General features: G+C 42.0%; 1 long non-coding RNA gene across 15 annotated transcripts; it reads left to right on the top strand.

Moving 5' to 3' along the window:
- The first annotated feature begins 3,004 nt into the window (after positions 1-3,004).
- Positions 3,005-14,491, top strand: LOC126614233 (uncharacterized). Of its 15 annotated transcripts, none has more exons than XR_007620328.1 (11): positions 3,005-3,346; positions 3,601-3,666; positions 3,746-3,949; positions 4,038-4,100; positions 4,326-4,439; positions 4,681-4,791; positions 4,946-5,042; positions 5,148-5,220; positions 5,301-5,348; positions 5,669-5,794; positions 14,431-14,485. It is a non-coding gene; the product is annotated as an uncharacterized LOC126614233 (long non-coding RNA). The 15 variants fall into 15 exon arrangements; XR_007620327.1 differs by having other exon boundaries at positions 4,292-4,439; XR_007620324.1 differs by having other exon boundaries at positions 3,746-4,100.
- Positions 14,492-16,775: the final 2,284 nt, after the last annotated feature.

Raw genomic sequence — 16,775 nt, 5'->3', positions numbered from 1 at the left:
CCAAGTGTTTGACTTGCAAAAGCTATAGGTCTGCCCCTTTGTTGCAAAACTGCTCCAATGCCTAAACCAGAAGCATCACACTCAATAACAAATGGTTCTGCAAAGTTGGGTAGGGCTAGGAGTTGGGGTGAAGTCATGGCTTGTTTTAGTTGTTGGAAAGCTTCCTCGGTGGCTTGTGTCCAAAGGAACCCTTCATTACTCGTGAGTTTGTACAAAGGTTGGCAGATTTTGCCATAACCAGGCACAAACTTCCTGTAATAACCGGTTAAACCCAGGAATCCCCTCAACTCTTTCACATTCTTAGGGGTTGGCCATTCTACAATAGCTTTAATTTTGGTAGGGTCTGCAGAAACCCCATCGCTGGACACTATGTGACCCAAATACTCCACTTGTTGCTGCCCAAATGAACATTTCTGTTTCTTGAGGAACAATTGATGCTTGTGTAATAACTCCATTGTTTGTTGCAGGTGAACTAGATGATGTTCCCATGAAGAACTGTAGATTAATATATCATCAAAGAATACCAAGATAAACTTTCTCAAATATGGCTTGAATATGTCATTCATGAGGCTTTGAAATGTTGCAGGGGCATTAGTAAGCCTAAAAGGCATTACTAGAAACTCATAGTGTCCCTCATGAGTTCTAAACGCTGTTTTCTCAATATCATCCTTATGCATCCTAATTTGATGGTACCCGGACCTGAGATCAAGCTTAGAGAAGTACTTTGCCCCATAAAATTCATCAAGTAGATCATCAATCAATGGAATAGGATACTTATCCTTGACTATGATGCTGTTCAATTCTTTATAATCTATGCATAATCTCCATGTTCCTTCCTTTTTCTTCACCAACAACATTGGAAAGGAGAACGGGCTGTGACTAGGCCTTATAAACCCTGACTTAAGAAGCTCTTGGAATGCCTTCTCAATCTCATCTTTCTATGCAGGTCCATAATGGTAGGGTTGAATACTAGGGGGTTTTGAACCAGGGATAAGTGGAATTTTGTGATCATGCGTCCTGTGCGGAGGTAACTGAGTAGGTATTTGAAATAATGTCTCAAATTGCTGCAACACTGCCTGTAACTCCTCCACTTGTTGAGCACCAAGAATTTCAGTACCTTTTGCATTAGACTCCAAAGAATACAATAGTACCCCCAAATTGGACTGAGAAAGCTCTTTGTTAATTTGTTGAAGTGACATTTCTTGCACTGCAAGCTGTGGTGATGTACTGTGAGACAATTTGAACTTGTGCTTGCCCACTTGGAACTCCATTGTAAGCAACTGAAAGTCCCAAAGCACAGGACTCACAGTGGACAGCCACTGCACTCCTAATACCAAGTCACACCCTCCCAATGGAAGTGCAAATAAGTCCGTGTGACAATGATAGCCACCTACTTCCAAGGGTATGCGCCTACAACACCCTTGGCTTTTGATTTTTTCCCCCATCGGCAATCCTAACCTCAAATGGCTTAGTTGCTCGCAAAGACCACCCCACTTTCTTAAGAAACCTAGAATCAATAAAATTGTGTGTACTACTTGAGTCTAGGAGTATTCTCACAGAATGGTTGTTAACAGTGCCTAAAACCTTCATAGTTTGGAAAGGCTGTGTGTGATGCACCCCATAAAATGCACATTCACTCAGTGCCATTCCCTGTAATTCAGCCAGCACTCCCTCTTCTAACTCTTCACAGAGATCATCTTCCTCACTCACATCTAACAGAAGTAGTTGTTTTTTTGCCACATTTATGGCCTGCCACCCACCTTTCAGGGCAAAACCAACATTCCCCTTTATCTTTCTTGCGCTGAACCTCTTCGGGAGTAAGCTTACGATATGGTAACATAGTGGTTTTAGTTTTAGGAGGCAGTATGGGTAGGGGAATGATTTTAGCCGAAGGAAGGGTTCTAGGATTGAGAGCTCTTAGGGCAGAAAACTTAGAGTCAACCTGAATAGCTATCGATATGGCATCATGGACTGTAGCAGGCTGCAACAACTTAACATCATAGATGAATTCCCTTTTTAAACCACCGAGAAAACAACTCTTGAGAAGCACAGGTCCAACATCATGAGCACGATTAGCAAGCCTACGAAATTCAGATACATAATATTTGAGAGTACCTGTTTGGCGCAGTTTGAAAAGTGCCTCAGTACAATCCTCAAATTCAGAGGGCCCAAACTCCTTACAAAGCTTACTGGTAAATTTCGCCCAACTAGGAGTGGTATGAATGCAATTGCGCCATTGGAACCATTGCATCGCTTCATTCTCTAAATAGAAGGAGGCGGTAAGAACCTTCTGATGAGCGGGAGTGTTGTAACAAGCAAAATAGTGCTCGGCCTTATAGATCCAGGTGAGCGGATCATCTCCATCGGAGAAGCGTGGAAAATCCACTCGTTGAGACCATGGAAGTCGCGGGGCACCACCTCCTGGGTCAGGTTGATCATGACGAGGCGGGCGAGGGGTCTCCATAGCAGAGTCGGCAACTATCAGTGCTGGATTTGACGAGCCAGCTCCCCCCACAAAGGACTGCTCACTCCGAAATTGCTCAAAGGAGAAGGCGAGCTTGGCCTCGAACTGAGCGGAGAAAGTAACCGTGAGGTCCTGATTTGCAGCGGCAATGGAGGAGCAAATGAAGTTGGGAAGATCCGCCAACGTTTCCTCGACAGTAGAGAGACGAGCGTCCATGGCTGCTAATCGAGTCGTCGGCGCGTGACGGGGCATACAAGAGGGAATTGAGGACCGAGATGGATGATACCAATTGATATACACCAAATCTCAGATCTCCAACTCAACCTGCAAGCAGCACAACAATGACGAAAGCTATGGGAAGAGATAGAGAAAGAGAAGAGATATTTTTTCTTGAATATATTCGTATCTTCATTTCTCCCACAATGAGTTACATATATTGTTTTTCCAACACTACTGCCAGCTGGCCTCATTAATCAAAAATACTTATTTGATAACTAAGCTTGTGATTAAGATAATCACAGCTATAACACCTCTCTCTCGAAGATTCCGGTAAACCTTTCCGTTTCCTTCATGTTCAGATTTCTCGAGTTCTTTAATATACAATCTCTCTCCATCTGCTTCCTCTTCTCCTCCTCCGCCTGAGCTACCCTCTTCTCCAAAACCCCATTTCTCCATTTTCCTTCCTACCATCAGCGCCGCCTATTCAAAATCCCCACCATGTCCCTCCACCACCACCACCACCAGCACCGCTTCCCCACCCCACAATCCCTCTCCGAGTGGCTCAAGCCTCATAAGAACTAGCTTTGAAAAACAACTTTAAGCTTGGATGATGTGTTCTCATAACCTCCTGCTCTGTAAAAGATCTGTGTAGGTTTTAAAAAGGTTTAGCTTCTTTTTCATGTTTCTAATTTCGTTAGAAATCAAATTTAGCTTCTTTTTCGTGTTTCTAACTTCGCATTACGCCTCAAGTTTTGTGCTTGGTTTTCAACGTCTGGTTCTGCATCAAAATTGAGATTATTTTGTTTGTAAGAATCGGGTGAGAGTGGTAATGGATTGTAGTGAAATTTGAGAGAGTTGGAGTGGATTATAGTGAGATATTTTGGGTTTTGAAGTTAAAAGTTGTGTTCTTTTTGCAGCCACAGACAAAAACTGGTTCGAGCTTCAATCAACTTCTTGGGATTAAAGGAGCTTATCAAGAAACTGTAAGTCATCACTGTTGGTTAAGCTTTAGTACCTTCTCTGTGTGTGTTGGTGTGTTTGCATAAATTTGGTTTTCTTTAGATGATGCTAGAAAGTCCCACACACCAACAATGGTGCCTTAAGTAGAGCTCTATGCACCCTAGCAATCGGATAAAACTATATATATGAATGATGAAGATGTTGTTGGGTCAGGGAAGGAGTGGATGGAAGAATGACTGACCATATAGTGGGCACCAAAGTTCAGTTATACCCAAAAGCATATAGAAGCGATTACTTTCATAAAAGGTTTGTAAATCCAACATTATACTGAGAAATTAGATTAAACTTTTCATTGAAACATGTTATTGCTGGTTGTGTAAATTTTATTTTTCAGGTTTGGATGGAAGGATTATGATGGAGAGTCCCGATCATAATTAATCAATGATGCCACCATCAGGTGCGGCAGCTTTTTTTGAATTTGAGTATATATGTACCTTAAAAAATTAGGGGGAAAAAGTGGGTCTTTCCTTTTTACTACTTCCCTTTGATCTCTGCAAAAGCAGGCTGAAGTTTTGATATTTTATTTATATCCGTGATGATTTTCTGGTGATTTAGTTTGTTACATTCACACTCATTTTTCCTCGGAAGTTGAATCTGCAACCACGATGTCCATGGGAAACAGGGAGTCTGATCGGGAAAGTTTTTGAGTCAATTCAGGGAAATTGAGATCAGTAGAACCACCTTTGAGGTCTATAGTTGCTGCATCTTAAGCTTGATCTGCTATTTCAGTTGTTGGGTATGACTAATTTCTTTCCTTTCTGGAGGATTTTTGACACCCAAAGTTATCTTTCAATTTCCCACATGGCTCTTCTGGTTCCTCGATTCCCTTCACTCCTCATTTCCCCTTTCCTACTCCTCCACTCTCCTCTTTCTTTATTCTTCTTATTTCTTCTCTTTAATTTGTAATATTTTTTTTTCTATAAAGCTTTTGAAAATGTTTTGGCTTAAAATTTTGTTTTGTGTGATTGTACTTGCAGAGCAAGAAGAATGTTACCCCCAATGCTTACCTTTTTTAAAAAAGAAGAGCAATTTGGTTCTGCTTCAAACCTACGAGGAAGTTCCTCTGATCTATTAGGATTTCGAAAAAGGTAATCGGCTAGAAATAGTTTGAGATTTTGGGAGTTAGGTCAAGATTATCTTCATTCTTAGGTTCTTCAAGCATTTAGCTTCTTAGAATATCATTTTTGAAAAAAGCTGGAGTAGTGCATTTTATAGTTTGGCCTAACTTCCTTTTCATTGAAGTGGGATTTTTGAGATGGACTGGTGGATCTCTGAAAAGGAACTTGGTGGAAATTCCTTATAACACTGTTCAGCCTCAGAAGTTGTGAATTATATGCAGGTATGGATGTTGTCTTAGCTAGATCGTTGTTTTAAACAACCAACTCATTTTTTGCTATTACTTTTCAGATTTTACTTATGTAGATACTCTCTCTTCATTTTTCAGATGGTTGACAGATTGGATGATGAAACCATGGCAATAGAACTTGGTCCAGCTGATTTTAAAGAGGCCCTATAAGGTAATATGCTCTGCCTCAATTTTACAGAAATCTTACATTAGTTTTTTCTTGCTCCTTTTTAACTGTTGACATGATTTCAGGATGTTGGAAGAGCCATCTTCCGAGCACATGTTGAGGGTCAACTAAAGGTTAGTAGATTTGTATATTTATTATTTGTGCATTGAATAAGAATCAGATAATGGTTCATGAACACAAATTGATTTTGGCATATATACATAATGAGATAATGTCTAAGCCTGACCTGTTTGTGACGCCTCATCCAGAATTGCCACTAGCGCTTTTGGATGAAATGACGTATGTCTTATAACATCTTATCTTTGCACAGCATGTTGCTATTTTTTAACTCCTAATGGATCTCATTTTTTCAATAATTAGAATTTGGGGAATTTACTTGGACTTATTTTTACTTTAGGCTGGTGAAAGGATTTTTTTGCTCTTTTCAACTCAGATTATCATTACACAAACAAAATGATGCAGCATTGTTCACATATTTCTTCCTGATGTGATGGGTTGGAAGGATTGAGCTGCCAACCACTGATCAGTAGTCAAAGCACTAAAATTTTGAAGTTCATCGGTAAAATAGGATCAACAACTCTTTATATGTATATTGGAGTTGTCAACAACTACTATATATTTTATATAAATACTTTGTGCATGTTTTAGGTTTATAGTTTTTACATATTTATGCACAATGCTTTTACTCCCTTATTCTAACACTTGCTTACATTACTCATAATCCATTTGACATTATTTGGAGCTCATGGTTTTATAGAAAGGATATATATGCTGACTTGAATGCATGCCTATATTATTTCCTCTTCAATTGAAGATAGAAATTCCTCGAATCCTTATGAAAATGAATCCAGAACGAAATCGCGCTAAAGCTAGGGCGTCACCCGTAAGTGGCGCGCTGTGTGGCCTGAGCACAGTGATAAGTGAGCAAGGGTCGCTGTATCTCCATCGGCACCCGGATGCAGTGTTAAATGAGCAAGGGGGCTATAGAAACTTCTTTTCGAACGACTCCACTCAAAGTTGTTTGGGAGCATATGCTCCTATCAACTTTACACGGGACACACAAAAGAAGTACTTTGATCCTATTAGACGGGGAAGGGTGAAGAAGCTAGGACAGAAGGGTAGAGTTCAAGAGAGCAAAATGCGTTTAGGAACGTGGAATATAGGAACCTTGACGGGAAAATCTATGGAAGTAGTAGAAGTTATGGTGAGGAGAAGGATAAATATTATGTGCCTACAAGAAACTAAGTGGGTTGGGTGTAAGGCAAAGGATCTAGAAAACTCAGGGTTTAAACTATGGTATTCGGGCACAAATAGAACGAGAAACGGTGTTGGCATCATCGTGGACAAGACCTTGACACAAGATGTTGTAGATGTCAAGAAGGTAGGAGATAGAATCATGGCAATCAAGATTGTAATAGGACAAGAACTTATCAATGTGATTAGTGCGTACGCACCTCAAGTAGGGTTGGATACGAGTTCGAAGGAGAAATTTTGGGAAGACCTTGGAGACTTCGTGCAAGGAATTGCTCAGACGGAGAAGTTATTTATAGGAGGAGATTTAAATGGACACGTGGGCAGGGAGACAGGCAACTATGGAGGTTTTCATGGTGGCCATGGTTTTGGGGAGAGAAACGAGGATGGGGAAGCTATCTTGGATTTTGCAATGGCATATGATCTCTTCTTAGCCAACACCTTCTTTAAGAAGAGAGAAGAACATGTGATCACCTACAAGAGTGGGTCGTCAAAAACACAAATAGATTTTCTTCTAATGAGGAAAGGGGATCGTATAACTTGTAAGGATTGCAAAGTTATACCAGGAGAGAGCGTGGCTAATCAACATCGCTTGTTGGTGATGGATGTACATATCAAACGAGTGAGAAAAAAGAACAAGACTTGGAAGTGCCCAAGGACTAGATGGTGGAATCTAAAAGAACAAAAACAAGCCATTTTCAAAGAGAAAGTAATCACCCAGTGTGTGTGGGATAGAGAGGGGGAAGCTAACAAAATGTGGGATTCCATGGCTAGTTGTATCCGAAAAGTAGCAAAAGAGGTATTAGGAGAGTCCAAGGGCTTTGCCCCATACCAAAAGGAATCTTGGTGGTGGAATGAGGAGGTACAAACAAAGGTGAAGGCTAAGAAGGAATGTTGTAAAGCCTTATACAAGGATAGGACCGATGAAAATGGTGAAAGGTATAGAAAAGCGAAGCAAGAGGCGAAGAAAGCTGTGAGAGAAGCTAAGTTAGCGGCTTATGACGATATGTATAAGCGACTAGATACCAAAGAAGGAGAGTTGGATATCTATAAACTAGCTAGAGCAAGGGAAAAGAAGACAAGGGACCTAAACCAAGTGAGGTGCATCAAGGATGAGGATGGAAAGGTTCTTGCTACAGAGAACGCGGTTAAAGACAGATGGAAAGGTTATTTTCATAATCTTTTCAATGAAGGACATGAAATGAGTGCTTCTTTAGGGGAGTTGAGTAACTCAGAAGAGTGTAGAAACTACTCTTTTTATCGTAGAATCCGGAAGGAAGAAGTGGTTGTAGCTTTGAAGAAGATGAAGCATAGAAAAGCAGTAGGCCCAGACGATATACCAATCGAAGTGTGGAAAGTTTTGGGAGAGACAGGTATAACATGGCTCACTGACCTTTTCAATAGGATTTTGAAAACGAAGAAGATGCCAAATGAGTGGCGAACGAGCACTTTGGTGCCTATCTACAAGAATAAGGGCGATGTACAAAATTGCATGAACTATAGGGGTATTAAGCTAATGAGTCATACAATGAAGCTCTGGGAGAGAGTCATTGAGCATAGATTGAGGCAAGAGACACAGGTTTCAGACAACCAATTCGGGTTCATGCCAGGGCGCTCAACCATGGAGGCAATCTATCTCTTACGAAGATTGATGGAAAGATATAGAGATGGGAAAAAGGATTTACACATGGTCTTTATAGATTTGGAAAAAGCGTATGATAGGGTCCCAAGAGACATTCTTTGGAGGATTTTAGAGAAGAAAGGAGTACGAGTAGCATATATCCAAGCTATACAGGATATGTATGAAGGAGCAAAGACTGCCGTAAGAACTCATGAAGGACAAACCGAAAGCTTCCCCATAACTGTAGGATTACATCAAGGCTCATCCTTAAGTCCTTACCTTTTTGCGTTGGTAATGGATGAGTTAACAGGACATATTCAAGATGATATTCCTTGGTGTATGCTTTTCGCAGACGATATAGTGTTGATAGATGAAACTCAGGAAGGGGTAAATGCAAAGCTTAACCTTTGGAGAGAAGTGTTGGAATCTAAAGGTCTTCGCCTAAGACGATCAAAGACAGAATATATGGAGTGCAAGTTCAGTGCAAATGGAGGCCAAAACGAGTTAGGGGTGAGGATCAGAGATCAAGAAATACCAAAGAGCGACCGTTTTCGTTACCTAGGATCTATCTTGCAAAAGAACGGAGAATTAGATGGAGATCTCAACCATAGAATACAAGCTGGATGGATGAAGTGGAAGAGTGCATCCGGCGTGTTGTGTGACCGCCGTATGCCACTGAAGCTCAAGGGAAAATTTTATAGGACGGCAATAAGGCCGGCGATGCTGTATGGCACAGAATGTTGGGCGGTGAAGCATCAACACGTACACAAAATGGGTGTAGCGGAGATGAGGATGCTTCGTTGGATGTGTGGGCACACGAGAAAGGATAAGATTAGGAATGAGGATATCCGGGGTAAAGTAGGAGTAGCCGAAATTGAAGGAAAGATGAGAGAAAATCGGTTACGGTGGTTTGGACATGTGCAAAGAAGGCCTACTGACGCTCCGATTAGAAGATGCGACTATGGGACAGAGGTTCAGGGCCGAAGAGGTAGAGGAAGACCTAGGAAAACTTTGGAAGAGACCCTAAGAAAAGACTTAGAGTACTTGGATCTAACGGAGGACATGACACATGACAAAACACAATGGCGTTCTAAGATCCATATAGCCGATCCCACTCCGTGACTTGGATTTTCCAAGTCTCCAACCGAGACGTTTTCCTCACTCGGGAAATTAAGAGAACACTACCTCAACCTATATGCTCCACTCACAAAGCTTCAACATACAAGCTTCAACAAAAGAAAATTCAAAGAACTTAGCGAAGAAGGCTTTGGTGTATTTAACACAATACGTTGAAATGAAGGAAAGCTTATTTATTGATATCCCCGATAAGTTACAAATATGTACATATACTTGAGTCAAAATAAACAAACAAGAGGAAGCCTTCACAAAGGTTGCTTAGGAGAAGTCTCAGCAGTCGGTAGAGCCCCAGAAAGAGAAGGCACCGGAGGGGGATGATTCGGAGCCTCAGTACTGGACAGAACCCTAGAAGGAGGAGGCATTAGAGGTTGATCATTTGGAGCTTCATTAATCGGTACAGCCCCAGAAGACGAAGGCAATAAATGCATTTGGAACAAACCCACAAATCTCTGATGATCAAGTAAAACCTGACCATCAGATTCCTTCATCTGGTCAAGCTTCCTCTTCATGTTTGTAGCATAGTCATGTGCGAGCCGGTGCAACTGTTTATTCTCATGCTTGAGCCCTCTAATCTCCTGTTTGAGACTCATCACTTCAGCCGCCAATGATTCAACTTGGCGGGTTCGAGCAAATAGGCGTTGGGCCATATTAGACACAGAACCTGCACACTAAACACTAAGAGCCAGAGAATCCTTAATAGCCAACTCATCAGACCGTTTGGAAAGTAGTCTGTTATCTTTGGGAGTGAGAAGGTTCCTGGCCACTACCGCAGCGGTCATATCATTCTTCATCACGGAATCCCCAACGGTAAGAGGACCAGTAGGGGAGACGAAGGATGGGCGCCATATGTTGTCTGGAGAAGGCGGGGCTGCCTCTTCAACAAGGTTCAAGTCAAAACGACGGTCGGAGGGGCCAGACATTTTCAAAAGTGTTGAAGAGAGAAGAGGTCGGACAAATCAAGATCTTAGAAGTGCAAGAATGGAGCTTCTACTGGTGGATATTCAAGTGTGCTTTGGAACTTAATGTCTGCCCCTATAAAAATCTGCACTCGATGAAGCTTCAGAAATCGAAGAGGCGCCTGCTCAGAAATCGAAGAGGCGTTTGCTTTCTCAAAAGCTGGGCTGCTCAGAGACCACGAGGGTCGATCTCAGAAATCAAAGAGGCGTTTGCTTTCTCAAAAGCTGGGCTGCTCAAAGACCACGAAGGCCGATCTCAGAAATCGAAGAGGCTTGCTTTCTCAAAAGCTGGGCTGCTCAGAGACCACGAGGGCCGATCTCAGAAATCGAAGAGGCACCTACTTTTCCAGCCCTGTCAGCACCTGTCACACGCACACTCAGCTTTGCGGAAATTATGGGCATTCTGTCGAAGATTTCTGGCGAAGTAGAAAGCACATGAATCGTACTGTTCAATCACCCACTTCCCACACGCAACAGTAGCTCATGGGTACCACATATAACTTTGCCAAAGTTCTCTGACAAAGTTGAGACACGTGAAGCTTGCAGCTCCCACTACATCGCTCTGACCAAGAAGGGTAAAAGATTAGCAAAGAAACAACACTAACAAAGTTTAGACACATAAATTTTGAAGGTCTAGCTACCATATTATTACCCACAAGGGTAAAGGAACAGTACCACTGCTGGATAATTGGAAAGTCCCGGTGTGTCAACCTCTGTGCTTCGTGGCAAGGTAGACTAGCAAACATGCCCAACCTTTACTCACATTCGAGAAAACACTCCCAACAAGATTGCTTGCTCCAAAATCGTAAAGGCACCGCCCTCCGAATCTCGAGAGCCAGACTCCCAACATGATTACTTTCTCAAAAATCGAAGAGAGGGTAAAGGAACAGTACCACGGCTGGATAATCGGAAAGTCCCTGTGTGTCAACCTCTGTGCTTCGTGGCAAGGTAGACTAGCAAACATGCCCAACCTTTACTCACATTCGAGAAAACACTCCCAACAAGATTGCTTGCTCCAAAATCGAAGAGGCACCGCCCTCCGAATCTCGAGAGCCAGACTCCTAACATGATTACTTTCTCAAAAATCGAAGAGAGGGTAAAGGAACAGTACCACTGCTGGATAATTGGAAAGTCCCTGTATGTCAACCTCTGTGCTTCGTGGCAAGGTAGACTAGCAAACATGCCCAACCTTTACTCACATTCGAGAAAACACTCCCAACAAGATTGTTTGCTCCAAAATCGAAGAGGCACCGCCCTCCGAATCTCGAGAGCCAGACTCCCAACATGATTACTTTCTCAAAAATCGAAGACACCGCTCTCCGAATCTCGAGAGCCAGACCCCCAGTAGGATTGCTTTCTCAAAAATCGAAGAGGCATCGTTCTCCGAATCTCAAGAGCCAGACCCCCAGTAGGATTGCTTTCTCAAAAATCGAAGAGGCATCACCGCCCTCCGAATCTCGAGAGCCAGACTCCCAACATGATTACTTTCTCAAAAATCGAAGACACCGCTCTCCGAATCTCGAGAGCCAGACCCCCAGTAGGATTGCTTTCTCAAAAATCGAAGAGGCATCGTTCTCCGAATCTCGAGAGCCAGATCCCCGACAGGATTGCTTGTTCGAAAACCGAAGAGGCACCACTTTCCCAACTTCAAGAGCTGGATCTCCTTGGATAAAGCTTGTCTGTAATCTTCACACGCAACATCAGCTTTCCAGATACCACAGACCACTTTTTCAAAGTGCTCTGACAGAGTTAAAACTTGTGAAGCTGGCAGCTCCCACTACCGTGCTATGACCAAGCAGGGTAAAGGAATAGCATTATTACTTGATGTTAAGGAGACTCCTATATATGTCGACCTCCATCCCCAACGGACAGGCAGACCTGCAAAAATGCTCAACCCTTCCTCTTATCTGAGAGGGCACTCCCAACGAAGCCTTTCGAAATATTCAGCTTTCTTTCCCCCCGATAATACCTCTGTAAACAAGCTATATTAGAGCAAGAATATCTCATATCATCAGGGTTAAAAGCAAGAGTATCCCATATCATGTTTTTTCCCTGTCTTTTCTTTTGGCCTTGTTCTTACCTGCAAGACAAGGAGAAAGAGAGCAATCAGTCAGCACTTGGAATCAAGCTTCCAGCCAGGAACTGACTACCTGGAACCCCTTACCTGATTACTTACCTGGCATTGCTCTCGAGTACTCATCTTCAACACCTTATGCTTTCAGGGAAGATCCCGCATCTGCCTGAGGAACAGATAGGGCAAGTGAGAAGGATACAAGGAAGCATGTGGAGACAAGCGTAACAGCACACGTGCCGATACATCCATTACTCTGTCAAAAGCAAAAGTATCCCATATCAGCAGGGTCGAACGTACTCTAGATTTGATGGACTTGTTTTGACCCTCAAATTCTTCAGTCGGCCTTATCTCTGGAGGAAACCAGAAAACCCTCCAGCCCAGTTCAAGAATAAGCCTGTGGAAAGTTACTTCTTCAAAAGCAAAAGTATCCCATATCATCTCTTCTCATTTTTCTTCTCTTTATCCTTCATGCTGCCTGCAAGATAGGGAGAATGTGAACAATCAGCCGGAGCTCTGATTGCTTACCTTGTCTGTCACCTCTTTCAGCAGATCCCCTAGCTCGGCGACTTGGGGGACTCCTACTACATGGTTTGTATCGCGCTTGACCAAGCCTGAAACTACAAGTAAGCTTCAAGTGACATTGATACATTACCTTGTGCATCTCCATCAGTTACAGATACCACCCCTGGATGGAGGAAGAGTACTTCCAGAGAAGATGCCACATCTACCTATGAGATAGATAAGGAAAGTCAAGACGATACCACACTCCAGTACTAAGAAGTTTCGTGGTTACGAGATCATTCTCCCACAATATTTCCTAATGTCATTTGTACTAAATCATTCACTTGTACTCACTAAAGGAGAGCTTGAACCTATGTACTTGTGTAAACCCTTCACAATTAATGAGAACTCCTCTATTCCGTGGACGTAGCCAATCTGGGTGAACCACGTACATCTTGTGTTTGCTTTCCTATCTCTATCCATTTATATACTTATCCACACTAATGACCGGAGCAATCTAGCGAAGATCACAAAAAGTGACCGTTTTCGCTACCTAGGATCTATCTTGCAAGAGAACGGAGAATTAGATGGAGATCTCAACCATAGAATACAAGCTGGATGGATGAAGTGTAAGAGTGCATCCGGCGTGTTGTGTGACCGTCGTAGGCCACTGAAGCTCAAGGGAAAATTTTATAGGACGGCAATAAGGCCAGCGATGTTGTATGGCACAGAATGTTGGGCGGTGAAGCATCAACACGTACACAAAATGGGTGTAGCGGAGATGAGGATGCTTCGTGGGATGTATGGGCACACGAGAAAGGATAAGATTGGGAATGAGGATATCCGAGGTTTGGACATGTGCAAAGAAGGCCTACTGACGCTCCGGTTCGAAAATGTGACTACGGGACAGAGGTTCAGGGCCGAAGGGGTAGAGGAAGACCTAGGAAAACTTTGGAAGAGACCCTAAGAAAAGACTTGATTTTGGATCTAACGGAGGACATGACACAAAACCGAGCGCAATGGCGTTCTAGGATTCATATAGCCGACCCCATTTAGTGGGAAAAGGCTTTGTTGTTGTTGTTGTTGTTGTTGCAAGATACTAGAACACATTTAATGGCATTTAATTTATTGTCTATCAAGGAACTAGAAACTAGAAGACATTGAATACCATTAGAAATTTAAGATGCATTACCTTCTTTTTGTATAATATTTCGAAGTTCTTTTTGAGTCGGTGAAAATTTTATTTTGTGGACAATTTTTGGATGAAATATGATTAAGTACAATGCTTTCCGAGTTATTTTGTTTCGAGTCAGAGTAATCAGATTTTTCATGTGGTAGAAAGGAATTAGAATTTTGCATGAATAGAATCATTTGTTTTCACATTCCAAATTGAATGTAATGTGTTTTATATATTGTTGTATTAGTTGCATTAGTTGCAAGGAAATAAAATGTATATGCATATTATTATGAATTTAATATATTTTCACTTATTTAAAACTAGAGATTAATTGTAAATATAATACCTACAATATTTAACATAGCTTTTTTTGCAATGTCATTTTCCAATGCTTAACTGCTTTTGTTTATGCATTTGATTGAAGTGTTATTTCATTTTTTTAATGCTTTTAATTGATTCATGTTTATGTTTGAATCAGGAAAAAAACGTTGCTAATGATGTACCTGTGATGATGCAACGTTGATATGCTTTTGTTTCAACATTACTGGGATATTTTGAAAAAGGATATAATGAAGATAATGGAGGAGTTCTTCGAGAACGGGATAATAAATGCAGTGACGAACGAGACTTTCATTTGCCTGATCCCGAAGAAATCAGATTCTTTGAAAGTGACAGACTATAGGCCCATAAGTTTAGTAACTGGATTGTATAAAATTATAGCAAAAACACTGGCTTCAAGATTGAAGGAGGTTTTGGATACCACTGTCTCTCCGAATCAGGGGGCGTTTGTTAAGGATAGACAAATTTTGGATGCTGTCCTCATTGCAAATGAAGTGGTAGAAGAGGTGAGGCAGAAAAAAGAGAAGGGATTGGTGCTTAAGATCAACTTTGAAAAAGCGTATGATCATGTGGAATGGAGATTTCTGGAAGAAGTACTTCAAAGAAAAGGTTTTGGCAATAGATGGAGGAAATGGATGCAAGGATGTTTAAGCTCTGCAAATTTCTCCGTTTTGATCAATGGAAGGCCAAGGGGAAAATTTCAAGCTTCAAGAGGATTGAGACAAGGCGATCCACTTTCCCCTTTTCTTTTCACCTTAGTAGTCGATGTTTTGAGCAGGTTAATGGAGAAGGCACAAGAAACTGATCTCATCAAAGGCTTGTGTATCGGCCAAGAAAAGGTGGAGATATCTCATCTTCAATTTGCCGACGATACCATTTTCTTCTTGACGGAAGACGAGGAAGTTTGGAACAACCTAATCCAAGTGCTTAATTTATTCTGTTCGGTCTCAGGATTGAAAATCAACAAAGCTAAGTGCTTTTTGGCTGGGATAAATTCAGAGAGTGAGAAACTAAACAGGTTGGCAGTTTCTTGGGGGTGCGAGGTAGGGTGCTGGCCGATAAAGTATTTGGGGCTTCCCCTTGGAGGAAGGCCAAGAGCAATAAGGTTTTGGGATCCAGTGGTAGAAACAATGGAAAGAAGACTTCAAAGTTGGAAGAAGGCTTTCCTATCCAGAGGGGGTAAACTAACTCTAATTCAATCAGTCCTGGGAAGCATGCCGATTTACTATATGTCCTTGTTCAAAATTCCATGCGGGGTAAGAGGACGTCTAGAAAAATTAATGAAGGGGTTTCTATGGGAAGGCATGGAGGAAGGTAAGAAAACACATTTGGCCAAGTGGGAGTTAGTTACTAAAAACAAGGAGGAAGGAGGTCTAGGGGTGGGGAACTTGAGGTATCAGAATGAAGCATTATTGGCTAAGTGGTTGTGGAGATTCCCAAGGGAGTCACAGTCTCTGTGGCACAAGGTGATAAGAAGTAAGTATGGGCTACAAGCTAATGGATGGGATGCACTTCCTCAAAGGAGGGATTCAAGTCGATGCCCATGGAAAGACATTTCGAGTGGTTCTCATCAATTTCTTAGAAGTTGCACGTTTGAGGTGGGCAACGGAGAGAGGGTGAGGTTTTGGGAGGATGGGTGGTTAACAGGGGGACCGATGAAAGAGCAATTCCCCAGACTATTCCTACTTTCGAGGAAGCACAATCAAAACATCTCGAGCTTCGTGGAAGTTTCATCAAATCCTTTGAGTTGGAACTTTGATTTAGGAGAAACTTGAATGAGATGGAGATAGTAGAGGTGGCCACATTATTACAGAAACTGGAAGAGGTTCGTTTGTCTCCATTAAAGATGGATAACAGAAGGTGGAATCTGGAAGCTTCAGGTTTGTTCTCATGCAAATCTTATCGGTCACTACTGACAAACAATGGGAGTGTGCACTATTTTCCACCCTACCCTCAGATTTGGAAATCAAAAGTTCCTCCGAAGGTTAAAATACTTGTATGGCTTGTGGCCAATGGGAAGCTCAACACATGCGACAGAATTCAAAGGAGAAACCCGCTTATGTGCTTATCACCACATTGGTGTAGCCTGTGCAAAGCCGAGGAGGAGAGTGTAGATCACATCTTTCTTCATTGCTCCTACTCGATTCAACTGTGGTGGAAATTGTTTCAGGAGGTTAAAGCGAGATGGGTCATTCCTAAAGGGTGTTTCGAGCTACTAAGCACAAATTTTAAGGCACTTGGTAAAAGGAAAAAATCCAAAGTTTTGTGGGGTTGCCTGGTATCGGCAATTTTCTGGAATATATGGCGGGAACGCAACAAGAGGATTTTTTAAGACTATACTGGAGTGGGGGCAGAAGAACTTTGGGGGAGAGTAAAATATTGGGCAGCTTTTTGGGCTTCGGTCACTAAAGAGTTTAATAATGTTTCTCTATCTCAAATACTTTGGGATTTGTTAGCAGCAGTTAGGTGAGCTAGGTCTAGAAA

Source organism: Malus sylvestris, chromosome 3 (assembly GCF_916048215.2).
Source record: "Malus sylvestris chromosome 3, drMalSylv7.2, whole genome shotgun sequence".
Classification (NCBI taxonomy): Eukaryota; Viridiplantae; Streptophyta; class Magnoliopsida; order Rosales; family Rosaceae; genus Malus; species Malus sylvestris.
The sequence above is the reverse complement of the archived record's forward strand: the minus strand, read 5'-3'. Positions and strand labels throughout refer to the sequence as shown.